Below are 15,193 nucleotides of genomic sequence, written 5' to 3' on the forward strand. Positions count from 1 at the left end.
ATGCGTTGCATTGGCCGGGAATCGAACCCGGGCCTCCCGCGTGGCAGGCGAGAATTCTACCACTGAACCACCAATGCACCTGCGGGCGGGCCCCGCTAGAACTTTACTACAGTTTGAACTCCAGCAGGAAACTAAACCGGTATTCTTGATATTCTGTCCTGTGGCGCAGCATGCCGACTCCAATCTCCAGCATCTGCAGCCCTGACTTTCTCCATTGCTGATATAGCGAGAAACCAAGTAGGAAACTCGCAATGAAGCGCTGTTTGTTTGACTAGTTGGATTTTATCTGAACGCTGTTTCTTTATTTCAAAATATATAAAGTAAATAATACGACAAGGATTCGAGGCTCAAGATTATTACTTGCAAATTATAGTTTGCCTAGATGCTTCCTGACCAAGTGGAGAACGCTATTCTTAAAATGGAAATGAGTTCTACTTAAATTATAACATTAACGTATTATGTGCACACAGTCAGCACAGCTCATATTTTGAAACACAACAACATAGAGATGGTGGTAGGAATAGCCCGCAGATCAAGCCTGCTCGCTATAGTTCATGATCAACTTCACTTTCCGGCCCATCTCTTGGTTTTGGAAGCATTCCAACGATTTCTCCAATCCAGCCTCAACTAGAGCATAGAACATACAAAAGGCCAGAACAGAACAGGCCCTTTGGCCCACGATGTTGTGCCGAGGTTCAACCCGAATGTAATGTAACCTACGCAATCCTCAACTCACTGCTCTCCATGTGCCCGTCCAGCAGTTCCTTAAATGACGCCAATGACCCTGCTTCCAACTGGACGGGCTGGCAACCCATTCCATGCATTCACAACTCTCTGCGTAAAGAACCTACCTCTGACGTCTCCTCGATACTTTCCTCCTGATATCTTCAAACTATGACTCGGGCTATTGACTCTGTCTATGCCACTCATTATTCAAAGATATTCAATACTAGAACATCAATGACGCTCTGTCGTGAAGAACTGAGAAGGTTTCCAATCTTTGTTTATCCGCTGGTTGGATTCCCATCGAGCACAAAGAAAGACGATTGCGTTCGTCAGAGGGCATTGGCTTTCTGCATTTGAACCTAGTATGGTCTGCTTCAGTATCTGAGGAGTTTTCGGTGGTGCTACCATGATGCAATCGTGAACAAAAATGCCCACTTCTGACTATATGACAGAAGGAAGGTCACTGATGAAGCAGCAGAAGATGTTTGGATATATGACAGTACCCTTCCTGATGAAGGACTCCTGCTCGAGAGGTCGATTTTGCCGGTCCTCGGATGCTGCCTGCCCCGCTGTGCTTTTCCAGCACCACTCTCATCTCAGTCGGTGTATGGAGTCTGGCCCATCATTCTGGGCTCACGGCCGGTCATCTCACTATGTCGATTTTACTTAATGCCAGAAAACTATGGATTGCGCCATGAAAATGCTCAAAAACGGAGCCTGCAGAGCGGACGTTTCCATCCGATCCCATCCCACACGCTGATCGAACACGCCCTGTTTATCGCGCAGCAGGACATTGGCGAGTGCACGCAGCCAGGCGAAGCAAACCCGGGGCATCGGGCCAAACTCTGTTCGAGCCGGGCAGCATTTGAAATAAAGGGTGCTGCAATGCGTTGCATTGGCCGGGAATCGAATCCGGGCCTCCCGCGTGGCAGGCGAGAATTCTACCACTGAACCACCAATGCACCTGCGGGCGGGCCCCGCTAGAACTTTACTACAGTTTGAACTCCAGCAGGAAACTAAACCGGTATTCTTGATATTCTGTCCTGTGGCGCAGCATGCCGACTCCAATCTCCAGCATCTGCAGCCCTGACTTTCTCCATTGCTGATATAGCGAGAAACCAAGTAGGAAACTCGCAATGAAGCGCTGTTTGTTTGACTAGTTGGATTTTATCTGAACGCTGTTTCTTTATTTCAAGATATATAAAGTAAATAATACGACTAGGATTCGAGGCTCAAGATTATTACTTGCAAATTATAGTTTGCCTAGATGCTTCCTGACCAAGTGGAGAACGCTATTCTTAAAATGGAAATGGGTTCTACTTAAATTATAACATTAACGTATTATGTGCACACAGTCAGCACAGCTCATATTTTGAAACACAACAACATAGAGATGGTGGTAGGAATAGCCCGCAGATCAAGCCTGCTCGCTATAGTTCATGATCAACTTCACTTTCCGGCCCATCTCTTGGTTTTGGAAGCATTCCAACGATTTCTCCAATCCAGCCTCAACTAGAGCATAGAACATACAAAAGGCCAGAACAGAACAGGCCCTTTGGCCCACGATGTTGTGCCGAGGTTCTACCCGAATGTAATGTAACCTACGCAATCCTCAACTCACTGCTCTCCATGTGCCCGTCCAGCAGTTCCTGAAATGACGCCAATGACTCTGCTTCCAAGTGGACGGGCTGGCAACCCCTTCCATGCATTCACAACTCTCTGCGTAAAGAACCTACCTCTGACGTCTCCTCGATACTTTCCTCCTGATATCTTCAAACTATGACTCGGGCTATTGACTCTGTCTATGCCACTCATTATTCAAAGATATTCAATACTAGAACATCAATGACGCTCTGTCGTGAAGAACTGAGAAGGTTTCCAATCTTTGTTTATCCGCTGGTTGGATTCCCATCGAGCACAAAGAAAGACGATTGCGTTCGTCAGAGGGCATTGGCTTTCTGCATTTGAACCTAGTATGGTCTGCTTCAGTATCTGAGGAGTTGTCAGTGGTGCTACCATGATGCAATCGTGAACAAAAATGCCCACTTCTGACTATATGACAGAAGGAAGGTCACTGATGAAGCAGCAGAAGATGTTTGGATATATGACAGTACCCTTCCTGATGAAGGACTCCTGCTCGAGAGGTCGATTTTGCCGGTCCTCGGATGCTGCCTGCCCCGCTGTGCTTTTCCAGCACCACTCTCATCTCAGTCGGTGTATGGAGTCTGGCCCATCATTCTGGACTCACGGCCGGTCATCTCACTATGTCGATTTTACTTAATGCCAGAAAACTATGGATTGCGCCATGAAAATGCTCAAAAACGGAGCCTGCAGAGCGGACGTTTCCATCCGATCCCATCCCACACGCTGAGTGAACACACCCTGTTTATCGCGCAGCAAGACATTGGCGAGTGCACGCAGCCAGGCGAAGCAAACCCGTGGCATGGGGCCGAACTCTGTTCGAGCCGTGCAGCATTTGAAATAAAGGGTGCTGCAATGCGTTGCATTGGCCGGGAATCGAACCCGGGCCTCCCGCGTGGCAGGCGAGAATTCTACCACTGAACCACCAATGCACCTGCGGGCGGGCCCCGCTAGAACTTTACTACAGTTTGAACTCCAGCAGGAAACTAAACCGGTATTCTTGATATTCTGTCCTGTGGCGCAGCATGCCGACTCCAATCTCCAGCATCTGCAGCCCTGACTTTCTCCATTGCTGATATAGCGAGAAACCAAGTAGGAAACTCGCAATGAAGCGCTGTTTGTTTGACTAGTTGGATTTTATCTGAACGCTGTTTCTTTATTTCAAAATATATAAAGTAAATAATACGACAAGGATTCGAGGCTCAAGATTATTACTTGCAAATTATAGTTTGCCTAGATGCTTCCTGACCAAGTGGAGAACGCTATTCTTAAAATGGAAATGAGTTCTACTTAAATTATAACATTAACGTATTATGTGCACACAGTCAGCACAGCTCATATTTTGAAACACAACAACATAGAGATGGTGGTAGGAATAGCCCGCAGATCAAGCCTGCTCGCTATAGTTCATGATCAACTTCACTTTCCGGCCCATCTCTTGGTTTTGGAAGCATTCCAACGATTTCTCCAATCCAGCCTCAACTAGAGCATAGAACATACAAAAGGCCAGAACAGAACAGGCCCTTTGGCCCACGATGTTGTGCCGAGGTTCAACCCGAATGTAATGTAACCTACGCAATCCTCAACTCACTGCTCTCCATGTGCCCGTCCAGCAGTTCCTTAAATGACGCCAATGACCCTGCTTCCAACTGGACGGGCTGGCAACCCATTCCATGCATTCACAACTCTCTGCGTAAAGAACCTACCTCTGACGTCTCCTCGATACTTTCCTCCTGATATCTTCAAACTATGACTCGGGCTATTGACTCTGTCTATGCCACTCATTATTCAAAGATATTCAATACTAGAACATCAATGACGCTCTGTCGTGAAGAACTGAGAAGGTTTCCAATCTTTGTTTATCCGCTGGTTGGATTCCCATCGAGCACAAAGAAAGACGATTGCGTTCGTCAGAGGGCATTGGCTTTCTGCATTTGAACCTAGTATGGTCTGCTTCAGTATCTGAGGAGTTTTCGGTGGTGCTACCATGATGCAATCGTGAACAAAAATGCCCACTTCTGACTATATGACAGAAGGAAGGTCACTGATGAAGCAGCAGAAGATGTTTGGATATATGACAGTACCCTTCCTGATGAAGGACTCCTGCTCGAGAGGTCGATTTTGCCGGTCCTCGGATGCTGCCTGCCCCGCTGTGCTTTTCCAGCACCACTCTCATCTCAGTCGGTGTATGGAGTCTGGCCCATCATTCTGGGCTCACGGCCGGTCATCTCACTATGTCGATTTTACTTAATGCCAGAAAACTATGGATTGCGCCATGAAAATGCTCAAAAACGGAGCCTGCAGAGCGGACGTTTCCATCCGATCCCATCCCACACGCTGATCGAACACACCCTGTTTATCGCGCAGCAGGACATTGGCGAGTGCACGCAGCCAGGCGAAGCAAACCCGGGGCATCGGGCCGAACTCTGTTCGAGCCGGGCAGCATTTGAAATAAAGGGTGCTGCAATGCGTTGCATTGGCCGGGAATCGAATCCGGGCCTCCCGCGTGGCAGGCGAGAATTCTACCACTGAACCACCAATGCACCTGCGGGCGGGCCCCGCTAGAACTTTACTACAGTTTGAACTCCAGCAGGAAACTAAACCGGTATTCTTGATATTCTGTCCTGTGGCGCAGCATGCCGACTCCAATCTCCAGCATCTGCAGCCCTGACTTTCTCCATTGCTGATATAGCGAGAAACCAAGTAGGAAACTCGCAATGAAGCGCTGTTTGTTTGACTAGTTGGATTTTATCTGAACGCTGTTTCTTTATTTCAAGATATATAAAGTAAATAATACGACTAGGATTCGAGGCTCAAGATTATTACTTGCAAATTATAGTTTGCCTAGATGCTTCCTGACCAAGTGGAGAACGCTATTCTTAAAATGGAAATGGGTTCTACTTAAATTATAACATTAACGTATTATGTGCACACAGTCAGCACAGCTCATATTTTGAAACACAACAACATAGAGATGGTGGTAGGAATAGCCCGCAGATCAAGCCTGCTCGCTATAGTTCATGATCAACTTCACTTTCCGGCCCATCTCTTGGTTTTGGAAGCATTCCAACGATTTCTCCAATCCAGCCTCAACTAGAGCATAGAACATACAAAAGGCCAGAACAGAACAGGCCCTTTGGCCCACGATGTTGTGCCGAGGTTCTACCCGAATGTAATGTAACCTACGCAATCCTCAACTCACTGCTCTCCATGTGCCCGTCCAGCAGTTCCTGAAATGACGCCAATGACTCTGCTTCCAAGTGGACGGGCTGGCAACCCCTTCCATGCATTCACAACTCTCTGCGTAAAGAACCTACCTCTGACGTCTCCTCGATACTTTCCTCCTGATATCTTCAAACTATGACTCGGGCTATTGACTCTGTCTATGCCACTCATTATTCAAAGATATTCAATACTAGAACATCAATGACGCTCTGTCGTGAAGAACTGAGAAGGTTTCCAATCTTTGTTTATCCGCTGGTTGGATTCCCATCGAGCACAAAGAAAGACGATTGCGTTCGTCAGAGGGCATTGGCTTTCTGCATTTGAACCTAGTATGGTCTGCTTCAGTATCTGAGGAGTTGTCAGTGGTGCTACCATGATGCAATCGTGAACAAAAATGCCCACTTCTGACTATATGACAGAAGGAAGGTCACTGATGAAGCAGCAGAAGATGTTTGGATATATGACAGTACCCTTCCTGATGAAGGACTCCTGCTCGAGAGGTCGATTTTGCCGGTCCTCGGATGCTGCCTGCCCCGCTGTGCTTTTCCAGCACCACTCTCATCTCAGTCGGTGTATGGAGTCTGGCCCATCATTCTGGGCTCACGGCCGGTCATCTCACTATGTCGATTTTACTTAATGCCAGAAAACTATGGATTGCGCCATGAAAATGCTCAAAAACGGAGTCTGCAGAGCGGACGTTTCCATCCGATCCCATCCCACACGCTGATTGAACACACCCTGTTTATCGCGCAGCAGGACATTGGCGAGTGCACGCAGCCAGGCGAAGCAAACCCGGGGCATCGGGCCGAACTCTGTTCGAGCCGTGCAGCATTTGAAATAAAGGGTGCTGCAATGCGTTGCATTGGCCGGGAATCGAACCCGGGCCTCCCGCGTGGCAGGCGAGAATTCTACCACTGAACCACCAATGCACCTGCGGGCGGGCCCCGCTAGAACTTTACTACAGTTTGAACTCCAGCAGGAAACTAAACCGGTATTCTTGATATTCTGTCCTGTGGCGCAGCATGCCGACTCCAATCTCCAGCATCTGCAGCCCTGACTTTCTCCATTGCTGATATAGCGAGAAACCAAGTAGGAAACTCGCAATGAAGCGCTGTTTGTTTGACTAGTTGGATTTTATCTGAACGCTGTTTCTTTATTTCAAGATATATAAAGTAAATAATACGACTAGGATTCGAGGCTCAAGATTATTACTTGCAAATTATAGTTTGCCTAGATGCTTCCTGACCAAGTGGAGAACGCTATTCTTAAAATGGAAATGGGTTCTACTTAAATTATAACATTAACGTATTATGTGCACACAGTCAGCACAGCTCATATTTTGAAACACAACAACATAGAGATGGTGGTAGGAATAGCCCGCAGATCAAGCCTGCTCGCTATAGTTCATGATCAACTTCACTTTCCGGCCCATCTCTTGGTTTTGGAAGCATTCCAACGATTTCTCCAATCCAGCCTCAACTAGAGCATAGAACATACAAAAGGCCAGAACAGAACAGGCCCTTTGGCCCACGATGTTGTGCCGAGGTTCTACCCGAATGTAATGTAACCTACGCAATCCTCAACTCACTGCTCTCCATGTGCCCGTCCAGCAGTTCCTGAAATGACGCCAATGACTCTGCTTCCAAGTGGACGGGCTGGCAACCCCTTCCATGCATTCACAACTCTCTGCGTAAAGAACCTACCTCTGACGTCTCCTCGATACTTTCCTCCTGATATCTTCAAACTATGACTCGGGCTATTGACTCTGTCTATGCCACTCATTATTCAAAGATATTCAATACTAGAACATCAATGACGCTCTGTCGTGAAGAACTGAGAAGGTTTCCAATCTTTGTTTATCCGCTGGTTGGATTCCCATCGAGCACAAAGAAAGACGATTGCGTTCGTCAGAGGGCATTGGCTTTCTGCATTTGAACCTAGTATGGTCTGCTTCAGTATCTGAGGAGTTTTCGGTGGTGCTACCATGATGCAATCGTGAACAAAAATGCCCACTTCTGACTATATGACAGAAGGAAGGTCACTGATGAAGCAGCAGAAGATGTTTGGATATATGACAGTACCCTTCCTGATGAAGGACTCCTGCTCGAGAGGTCGATTTTGCCGGTCCTCGGATGCTGCCTGCCCCGCTGTGCTTTTCCAGCACCACTCTCATCTCATTCGGCGTATGGAGTCTGGCCCATCATTCTGGGCTCACGGCCGGTCATCTCACTATGTCGATTTTACTTAATGCCAGAAAACTATGGATTGCGCCATGAAAATGCTCAAAAACGGAGTCTGCAGAGCGGACGTTTCCATCCGATCCCATCTCACACGCTGAGTGAACACACCCTGTTTATCGCGCAGCAAGACATTGGCGAGTGCACGCAGCCAGGCGAAGCAAACCCGTGGCATGGGGCCGAACTCTGTTCGAGCCGTGCAGCATTTGAAATAAAGGGTGCTGCAATGCGTTGCATTGGCCGGGAATCGAACCCGGGCCTCCCGCGTGGCAGGCGAGAATTCTACCACTGAACCACCAATGCACCTGCGGGCGGGCCCCGCTAGAACTTTACTACAGTTTGAACTCCAGCAGGAAACTAAACCGGTATTCTTGATATTCTGTCCTGTGGCGCAGCATGCCGACTCCAATCTCCAGCATCTGCAGCCCTGACTTTCTCCATTGCTGATATAGCGAGAAACCAAGTAGGAAACTCGCAATGAAGCGCTGTTTGTTTGACTAGTTGGATTTTATCTGAACGCTGTTTCTTTATTTCAAAATATATAAAGTAAATAATACGACAAGGATTCGAGGCTCAAGATTATTACTTGCAAATTATAGTTTGCCTAGATGGTTCCTGACCAAGTGGAGAACGCTATTCTTAAAATGGAAATGAGTTCTACTTAAATTATAACATTAACGTATTATGTGCACACAGTCAGCACAGCTCATATTTTGAAACACAACAACATAGAGATGGTGGTAGGAATAGCCCGCAGATCAAGCCTGCTCGCTATAGTTCATGATCAACTTCACTTTCCGGCCCATCTCTTGGTTTTGGAAGCATTCCAACGATTTCTCCAATCCAGCCTCAACTAGAGCATAGAACATAGAAAAGTCCAGAACAGAACAGGCCCTTTGGCCCACGATGTTGTGCCGAGGTTCAACCCGAATGTAATGTAACCTACGCAATCCTCAACTCACTGCTCTCCATGTGCCCGTCCAGCAGTTCCTTAAATGACGCCAATGACCCTGCTTCCAACTGGACGGGCTGGCAACCCATTCCATGCATTCACAACTCTCTGCGTAAAGAACCTACCTCTGACGTCTCCTCGATACTTTCCTCCTGATATCTTCAAACTATGACTCGGGCTATTGACTCTGTCTGTGCCACTCATTATTCAAAGATATTCAATGCTAGAACATCAATGACGCTCTGTCGTGAAGAACTGAGAAGGTTTCCAATCTTTGTTTATCCACTGGTTGGAGTCCCATCGAGCACAAAGAAAGACGATTGCGTTCGTCAGAGGGCATTGGCTTTCTGCATTTGAACCTAGTATGGTCTGCTTCAGTATCTGAGGAGTTTTCGGTGGTGCTACCATGATGCAATCGTGAACAAAAATGCCCACTTCTGACTATATGACAGAAGGAAGGTCACTGATGAAGCAGCAGAAGATGTTTGGATATATGACAGTACCCTTCCTGATGAAGGACTCCTGCTCGAGAGGTCGATTTTTCCGGTCCTCGGATGCTGCCTGCCCCGCTGTGCTTTTCCAGCACCACTCTCATCTCATTCGGCGTATGGAGTCTGGCCCATCATTCTGGGCTCACGGCCGGTCATCTCACTATGTCGATTTTACTTAATGCCAGAAAACTATGGATTGCGCCATGAAAATGCTCAAAAACGGAGTCTGCAGAGCGGACGTTTCCATCCGATCCCATCCCACACGCTGAGTGAACACACCCTGTTTACCGCGCAGCAGGACATTAGCGAGTGCACGCAGCCAGGCGAAGCAAACCCGTGGCATGGGGCCGAACTCTGTTCGAGCCGTGCAGCATTTGAAATAAAGGGTGCTGCAATGCGTTGCATTGGCCGGGAATCGAACCCGGGCCTCCCGCGTGGCAGGCGAGAATTCTACCACTGAACCACCAATGCACCTGCGGGCGGGCCCCGCTAGAACTTTACTACAGTTTGAACTCCAGCAGGAAACTAAACCGGTATTCTTGATATTCTGTCCTGTGGCGCAGCATGCCGACTCCAATCTCCAGCATCTGCAGCCCTGACTTTCTCCATTGCTGATATAGCGAGAAACCAAGTAGGAAACTCGCAATGAAGCGCTGTTTGTTTGACTAGTTGGATTTTATCTGAACGCTGTTTCTTTATTTCAAGATATATAAAGTAAATAATACGACTAGGATTCGAGGCTCAAGATTATTACTTGCAAATTATAGTTTGCCTAGATGCTTCCTGACCAAGTGGAGAACGCTATTCTTAAAATGGAAATGGGTTCTACTTAAATTATAACATTAACGTATTATGTGCACACAGTCAGCACAGCTCATATTTTGAAACACAACAACATAGAGATGGTGGTAGGAATAGCCCGCAGATCAAGCCTGCTCGCTATAGTTCATGATCAACTTCACTTTCCGGCCCATCTCTTGGTTTTGGAAGCATTCCAACGATTTCTCCAATCCAGCCTCAACTAGAGCATAGAACATACAAAAGGCCAGAACAGAACAGGCCCTTTGGCCCACGATGTTGTGCCGAGGTTCTACCCGAATGTAATGTAACCTACGCAATCCTCAACTCACTGCTCTCCATGTGCCCGTCCAGCAGTTCCTGAAATGACGCCAATGACTCTGCTTCCAAGTGGACGGGCTGGCAACCCCTTCCATGCATTCACAACTCTCTGCGTAAAGAACCTACCTCTGACGTCTCCTCGATACTTTCCTCCTGATATCTTCAAACTATGACTCGGGCTATTGACTCTGTCTATGCCACTCATTATTCAAAGATATTCAATACTAGAACATCAATGACGCTCTGTCGTGAAGAACTGAGAAGGTTTCCAATCTTTGTTTATCCGCTGGTTGGATTCCCATCGAGCACAAAGAAAGACGATTGCGTTCGTCAGAGGGCATTGGCTTTCTGCATTTGAACCTAGTATGGTCTGCTTCAGTATCTGAGGAGTTTTCGGTGGTGCTACCATGATGCAATCGTGAACATAAATGCCCACTTCTGACTATATGACAGAAGGAAGGTCACTGATGAAGCAGCAGAAGATGTTTGGATATATGACAGTACCCTTCCTGATGAAGGACTCCTGCTCGAGAGGTCGATTTTGCCGGTCCTCGGATGCTGCCTGCCCCGCTGTGCTTTTCCAGCACCACTCTCATCTCATTCGGCGTATGGAGTCTGGCCCATCATTCTGGGCTCACGGCCGGTCATCTCACTATGTCGATTTTACTTAATGCCAGAAAACTATGGATTGCGCCATGAAAATGCTCAAAAACGGAGCCTGCAGAGCGGACGTTTCCATCCGATCCCATCCCACACGCTGATCGAACACACCCTGTTTATCGCGCAGCAGGACATTGGCGAGTGCACGCAGCCAGGCGAAGCAAACCCGTGGCATGGGGCCGAACTCTGTTCGAGCCGTGCAGCATTTGAAATAAAGGGTGCTGTAATGCGTTGCATTGGCCGGGAATCGAACCCGGGCCTCCCGCGTGGCAGGCGAGAATTCTACCACTGAACCACCAATGCACCTGCGGGCGGGCCCCGCTAGAACTTTACTACAGTTTGAACTCCAGCAGGAAACTAAACCGGTATTCTTGATATTCTGTCCTGTGGCGCAGCATGCCGACTCCAATCTCCAGCATCTGCAGCCCTGACTTTCTCCATTGCTGATATAGCGAGAAACCAAGTAGGAAACTCGCAATGAAGCGCTGTTTGTTTGACTAGTTGGATTTTATCTGAACGCTGTTTCTTTATTTCAAGATATATAAAGTAAATAATACGACTAGGATTCGAGGCTCAAGATTATTACTTGCAAATTATAGTTTGCCTAGATGCTTCCTGACCAAGTGGAGAACGCTATTCTTAAAATGGAAATGGGTTCTACTTAAATTATAACATTAACGTATTATGTGCACACAGTCAGCACAGCTCATATTTTGAAACACAACAACATAGAGATGGTGGTAGGAATAGCCCGCAGATCAAGCCTGCTCGCTATAGTTCATGATCAACTTCACTTTCCGGCCCATCTCTTGGTTTTGGAAGCATTCCAACGATTTCTCCAATCCAGCCTCAACTAGAGCATAGAACATACAAAAGGCCAGAACAGAACAGGCCCTTTGGCCCACGATGTTGTGCCGAGGTTCTACCCGAATGTAATGTAACCTACGCAATCCTCAACTCACTGCTCTCCATGTGCCCGTCCAGCAGTTCCTGAAATGACGCCAATGACTCTGCTTCCAAGTGGACGGGCTGGCAACCCCTTCCATGCATTCACAACTCTCTGCGTAAAGAACCTACCTCTGACGTCTCCTCGATACTTTCCTCCTGATATCTTCAAACTATGACTCGGGCTATTGACTCTGTCTATGCCACTCATTATTCAAAGATATTCAATACTAGAACATCAATGACGCTCTGTCGTGAAGAACTGAGAAGGTTTCCAATCTTTGTTTATCCGCTGGTTGGATTCCCATCGAGCACAAAGAAAGACGATTGCGTTCGTCAGAGGGCATTGGCTTTCTGCATTTGAACCTAGTATGGTCTGCTTCAGTATCTGAGGAGTTGTCAGTGGTGCTACCATGATGCAATCGTGAACAAAAATGCCCACTTCTGACTATATGACAGAAGGAAGGTCACTGATGAAGCAGCAGAAGATGTTTGGATATATGACAGTACCCTTCCTGATGAAGGACTCCTGCTCGAGAGGTCGATTTTGCCGGTCCTCGGATGCTGCCTGCCCCGCTGTGCTTTTCCAGCACCACTCTCATCTCATTCGGCGTATGGAGTCTGGCCCATCATTCTGGGCTCACGGCCGGTCATCTCACTATGTCGATTTTACTTAATGCCAGAAAACTATGGATTGCGCCATGAAAATGCTCAAAAACGGAGTCTGCAGAGCGGACGTTTCCATCCGATCCCATCCCACACGCTGAGTGAACACACCCTGTTTACCGCGCAGCAGGACATTAGCGAGTGCACGCAGCCAGGCGAAGCAAACCCGTGGCATGGGGCCGAACTCTGTTCGAGCCGTGCAGCATTTGAAATAAAGGGTGCTGCAATGCGTTGCATTGGCCGGGAATCGAACCCGGGCCTCCCGCGTGGCAGGCGAGAATTCTACCACTGAACCACCAATGCACCTGCGGGCGGGCCCCGCTAGAACTTTACTACAGTTTGAACTCCAGCAGGAAACTAAACCGGTATTCTTGATATTCTGTCCTGTGGCGCAGCATGCCGACTCCAATCTCCAGCATCTGCAGCCCTGACTTTCTCCATTGCTGATATAGCGAGAAACCAAGTAGGAAACTCGCAATGAAGCGCTGTTTGTTTGACTAGTTGGATTTTATCTGAACGCTGTTTCTTTATTTCAAGATATATAAAGTAAATAATACGACTAGGATTCGAGGCTCAAGATTATTACTTGCAAATTATAGTTTGCCTAGATGCTTCCTGACCAAGTGGAGAACGCTATTCTTAAAATGGAAATGGGTTCTACTTAAATTATAACATTAACGTATTATGTGCACACAGTCAGCACAGCTCATATTTTGAAACACAACAACATAGAGATGGTGGTAGGAATAGCCCGCAGATCAAGCCTGCTCGCTATAGTTCATGATCAACTTCACTTTCCGGCCCATCTCTTGGTTTTGGAAGCATTCCAACGATTTCTCCAATCCAGCCTCAACTAGAGCATAGAACATACAAAAGGCCAGAACAGAACAGGCCCTTTGGCCCACGATGTTGTGCCGAGGTTCTACCCGAATGTAATGTAACCTACGCAATCCTCAACTCACTGCTCTCCATGTGCCCGTCCAGCAGTTCCTGAAATGACGCCAATGACTCTGCTTCCAAGTGGACGGGCTGGCAACCCCTTCCATGCATTCACAACTCTCTGCGTAAAGAACCTACCTCTGACGTCTCCTCGATACTTTCCTCCTGATATCTTCAAACTATGACTCGGGCTATTGACTCTGTCTATGCCACTCATTATTCAAAGATATTCAATACTAGAACATCAATGACGCTCTGTCGTGAAGAACTGAGAAGGTTTCCAATCTTTGTTTATCCGCTGGTTGGATTCCCATCGAGCACAAAGAAAGACGATTGCGTTCGTCAGAGGGCATTGGCTTTCTGCATTTGAACCTAGTATGGTCTGCTTCAGTATCTGAGGAGTTTTCGGTGGTGCTACCATGATGCAATCGTGAACATAAATGCCCACTTCTGACTATATGACAGAAGGAAGGTCACTGATGAAGCAGCAGAAGATGTTTGGATATATGACAGTACCCTTCCTGATGAAGGACTCCTGCTCGAGAGGTCGATTTTGCCGGTCCTCGGATGCTGCCTGCCCCGCTGTGCTTTTCCAGCACCACTCTCATCTCATTCGGCGTATGGAGTCTGGCCCATCATTCTGGGCTCACGGCCGGTCATCTCACTATGTCGATTTTACTTAATGCCAGAAAACTATGGATTGCGCCATGAAAATGCTCAAAAACGGAGCCTGCAGAGCGGACGTTTCCATCCGATCCCATCCCACACGCTGATCGAACACACCCTGTTTATCGCGCAGCAGGACATTGGCGAGTGCACGCAGCCAGGCGAAGCAAACCCGTGGCATGGGGCCGAACTCTGTTCGAGCCGTGCAGCATTTGAAATAAAGGGTGCTGTAATGCGTTGCATTGGCCGGGAATCGAACCCGGGCCTCCCGCGTGGCAGGCGAGAATTCTACCACTGAACCACCAATGCACCTGCGGGCGGGCCCCGCTAGAACTTTACTACAGTTTGAACTCCAGCAGGAAACTAAACCGGTATTCTTGATATTCTGTCCTGTGGCGCAGCATGCCGACTCCAATCTCCAGCATCTGCAGCCCTGACTTTCTCCATTGCTGATATAGCGAGAAACCAAGTAGGAAACTCGCAATGAAGCGCTGTTTGTTTGACTAGTTGGATTTTATCTGAACGCTGTTTCTTTATTTCAAGATATATAAAGTAAATAATACGACTAGGATTCGAGGCTCAAGATTATTACTTGCAAATTATAGTTTGCCTAGATGCTTCCTGACCAAGTGGAGAACGCTATTCTTAAAATGGAAATGGGTTCTACTTAAATTATAACATTAACGTATTATGTGCACACAGTCAGCACAGCTCATATTTTGAAACACAACAACATAGAGATGGTGGTAGGAATAGCCCGCAGATCAAGCCTGCTCGCTATAGTTCATGATCAACTTCACTTTCCGGCCCATCTCTTGGTTTTGGAAGCATTCCAACGATTTCTCCAATCCAGCCTCAACTAGAGCATAGAACATACAAAAGGCCAGAACAGAACAGGCCCTTTGGCCCACGATGTTGTGCCGAGG

The 15,193-nt window shown here is 47.5% G+C and overlaps 10 non-coding genes across 10 annotated transcripts; all 10 read right to left on the bottom strand.

Moving 5' to 3' along the window:
* Window positions 1-6: 6 nt before the first annotated feature.
* trnag-gcc (transfer RNA glycine (anticodon GCC)) lies at window positions 7-77 on the bottom strand. The gene has a single exon. It is a non-coding gene; the product is annotated as a tRNA-Gly (tRNA).
* Window positions 78-1,617: 1,540 nt separating this feature from the next.
* Window positions 1,618-1,688, bottom strand: trnag-gcc (transfer RNA glycine (anticodon GCC)). The gene has a single exon. It is a non-coding gene; the product is annotated as a tRNA-Gly (tRNA).
* A 1,540-nt stretch (window positions 1,689-3,228) lies between these two features.
* trnag-gcc (transfer RNA glycine (anticodon GCC)) lies at window positions 3,229-3,299 on the bottom strand. Its single transcript has one exon. It is a non-coding gene; the product is annotated as a tRNA-Gly (tRNA).
* A 1,540-nt stretch (window positions 3,300-4,839) lies between these two features.
* trnag-gcc (transfer RNA glycine (anticodon GCC)) lies at window positions 4,840-4,910 on the bottom strand. The gene has a single exon. It is a non-coding gene; the product is annotated as a tRNA-Gly (tRNA).
* A 1,540-nt stretch (window positions 4,911-6,450) lies between these two features.
* trnag-gcc (transfer RNA glycine (anticodon GCC)) lies at window positions 6,451-6,521 on the bottom strand. The gene has a single exon. It is a non-coding gene; the product is annotated as a tRNA-Gly (tRNA).
* A 1,540-nt stretch (window positions 6,522-8,061) lies between these two features.
* Window positions 8,062-8,132, bottom strand: trnag-gcc (transfer RNA glycine (anticodon GCC)). Its single transcript has one exon. It is a non-coding gene; the product is annotated as a tRNA-Gly (tRNA).
* A 1,540-nt stretch (window positions 8,133-9,672) lies between these two features.
* Window positions 9,673-9,743, bottom strand: trnag-gcc (transfer RNA glycine (anticodon GCC)). The gene has a single exon. It is a non-coding gene; the product is annotated as a tRNA-Gly (tRNA).
* Window positions 9,744-11,283: 1,540 nt separating this feature from the next.
* Window positions 11,284-11,354, bottom strand: trnag-gcc (transfer RNA glycine (anticodon GCC)). The gene has a single exon. It is a non-coding gene; the product is annotated as a tRNA-Gly (tRNA).
* Window positions 11,355-12,894: 1,540 nt separating this feature from the next.
* trnag-gcc (transfer RNA glycine (anticodon GCC)) lies at window positions 12,895-12,965 on the bottom strand. The gene has a single exon. It is a non-coding gene; the product is annotated as a tRNA-Gly (tRNA).
* Window positions 12,966-14,505: 1,540 nt separating this feature from the next.
* Window positions 14,506-14,576, bottom strand: trnag-gcc (transfer RNA glycine (anticodon GCC)). Its single transcript has one exon. It is a non-coding gene; the product is annotated as a tRNA-Gly (tRNA).
* Window positions 14,577-15,193: the final 617 nt, after the last annotated feature.

This window comes from Chiloscyllium punctatum, chromosome 30 (genome assembly GCF_047496795.1).
Source record: "Chiloscyllium punctatum isolate Juve2018m chromosome 30, sChiPun1.3, whole genome shotgun sequence".
NCBI classification, from domain to species: domain Eukaryota; kingdom Metazoa; phylum Chordata; class Chondrichthyes; order Orectolobiformes; family Hemiscylliidae; genus Chiloscyllium; species Chiloscyllium punctatum.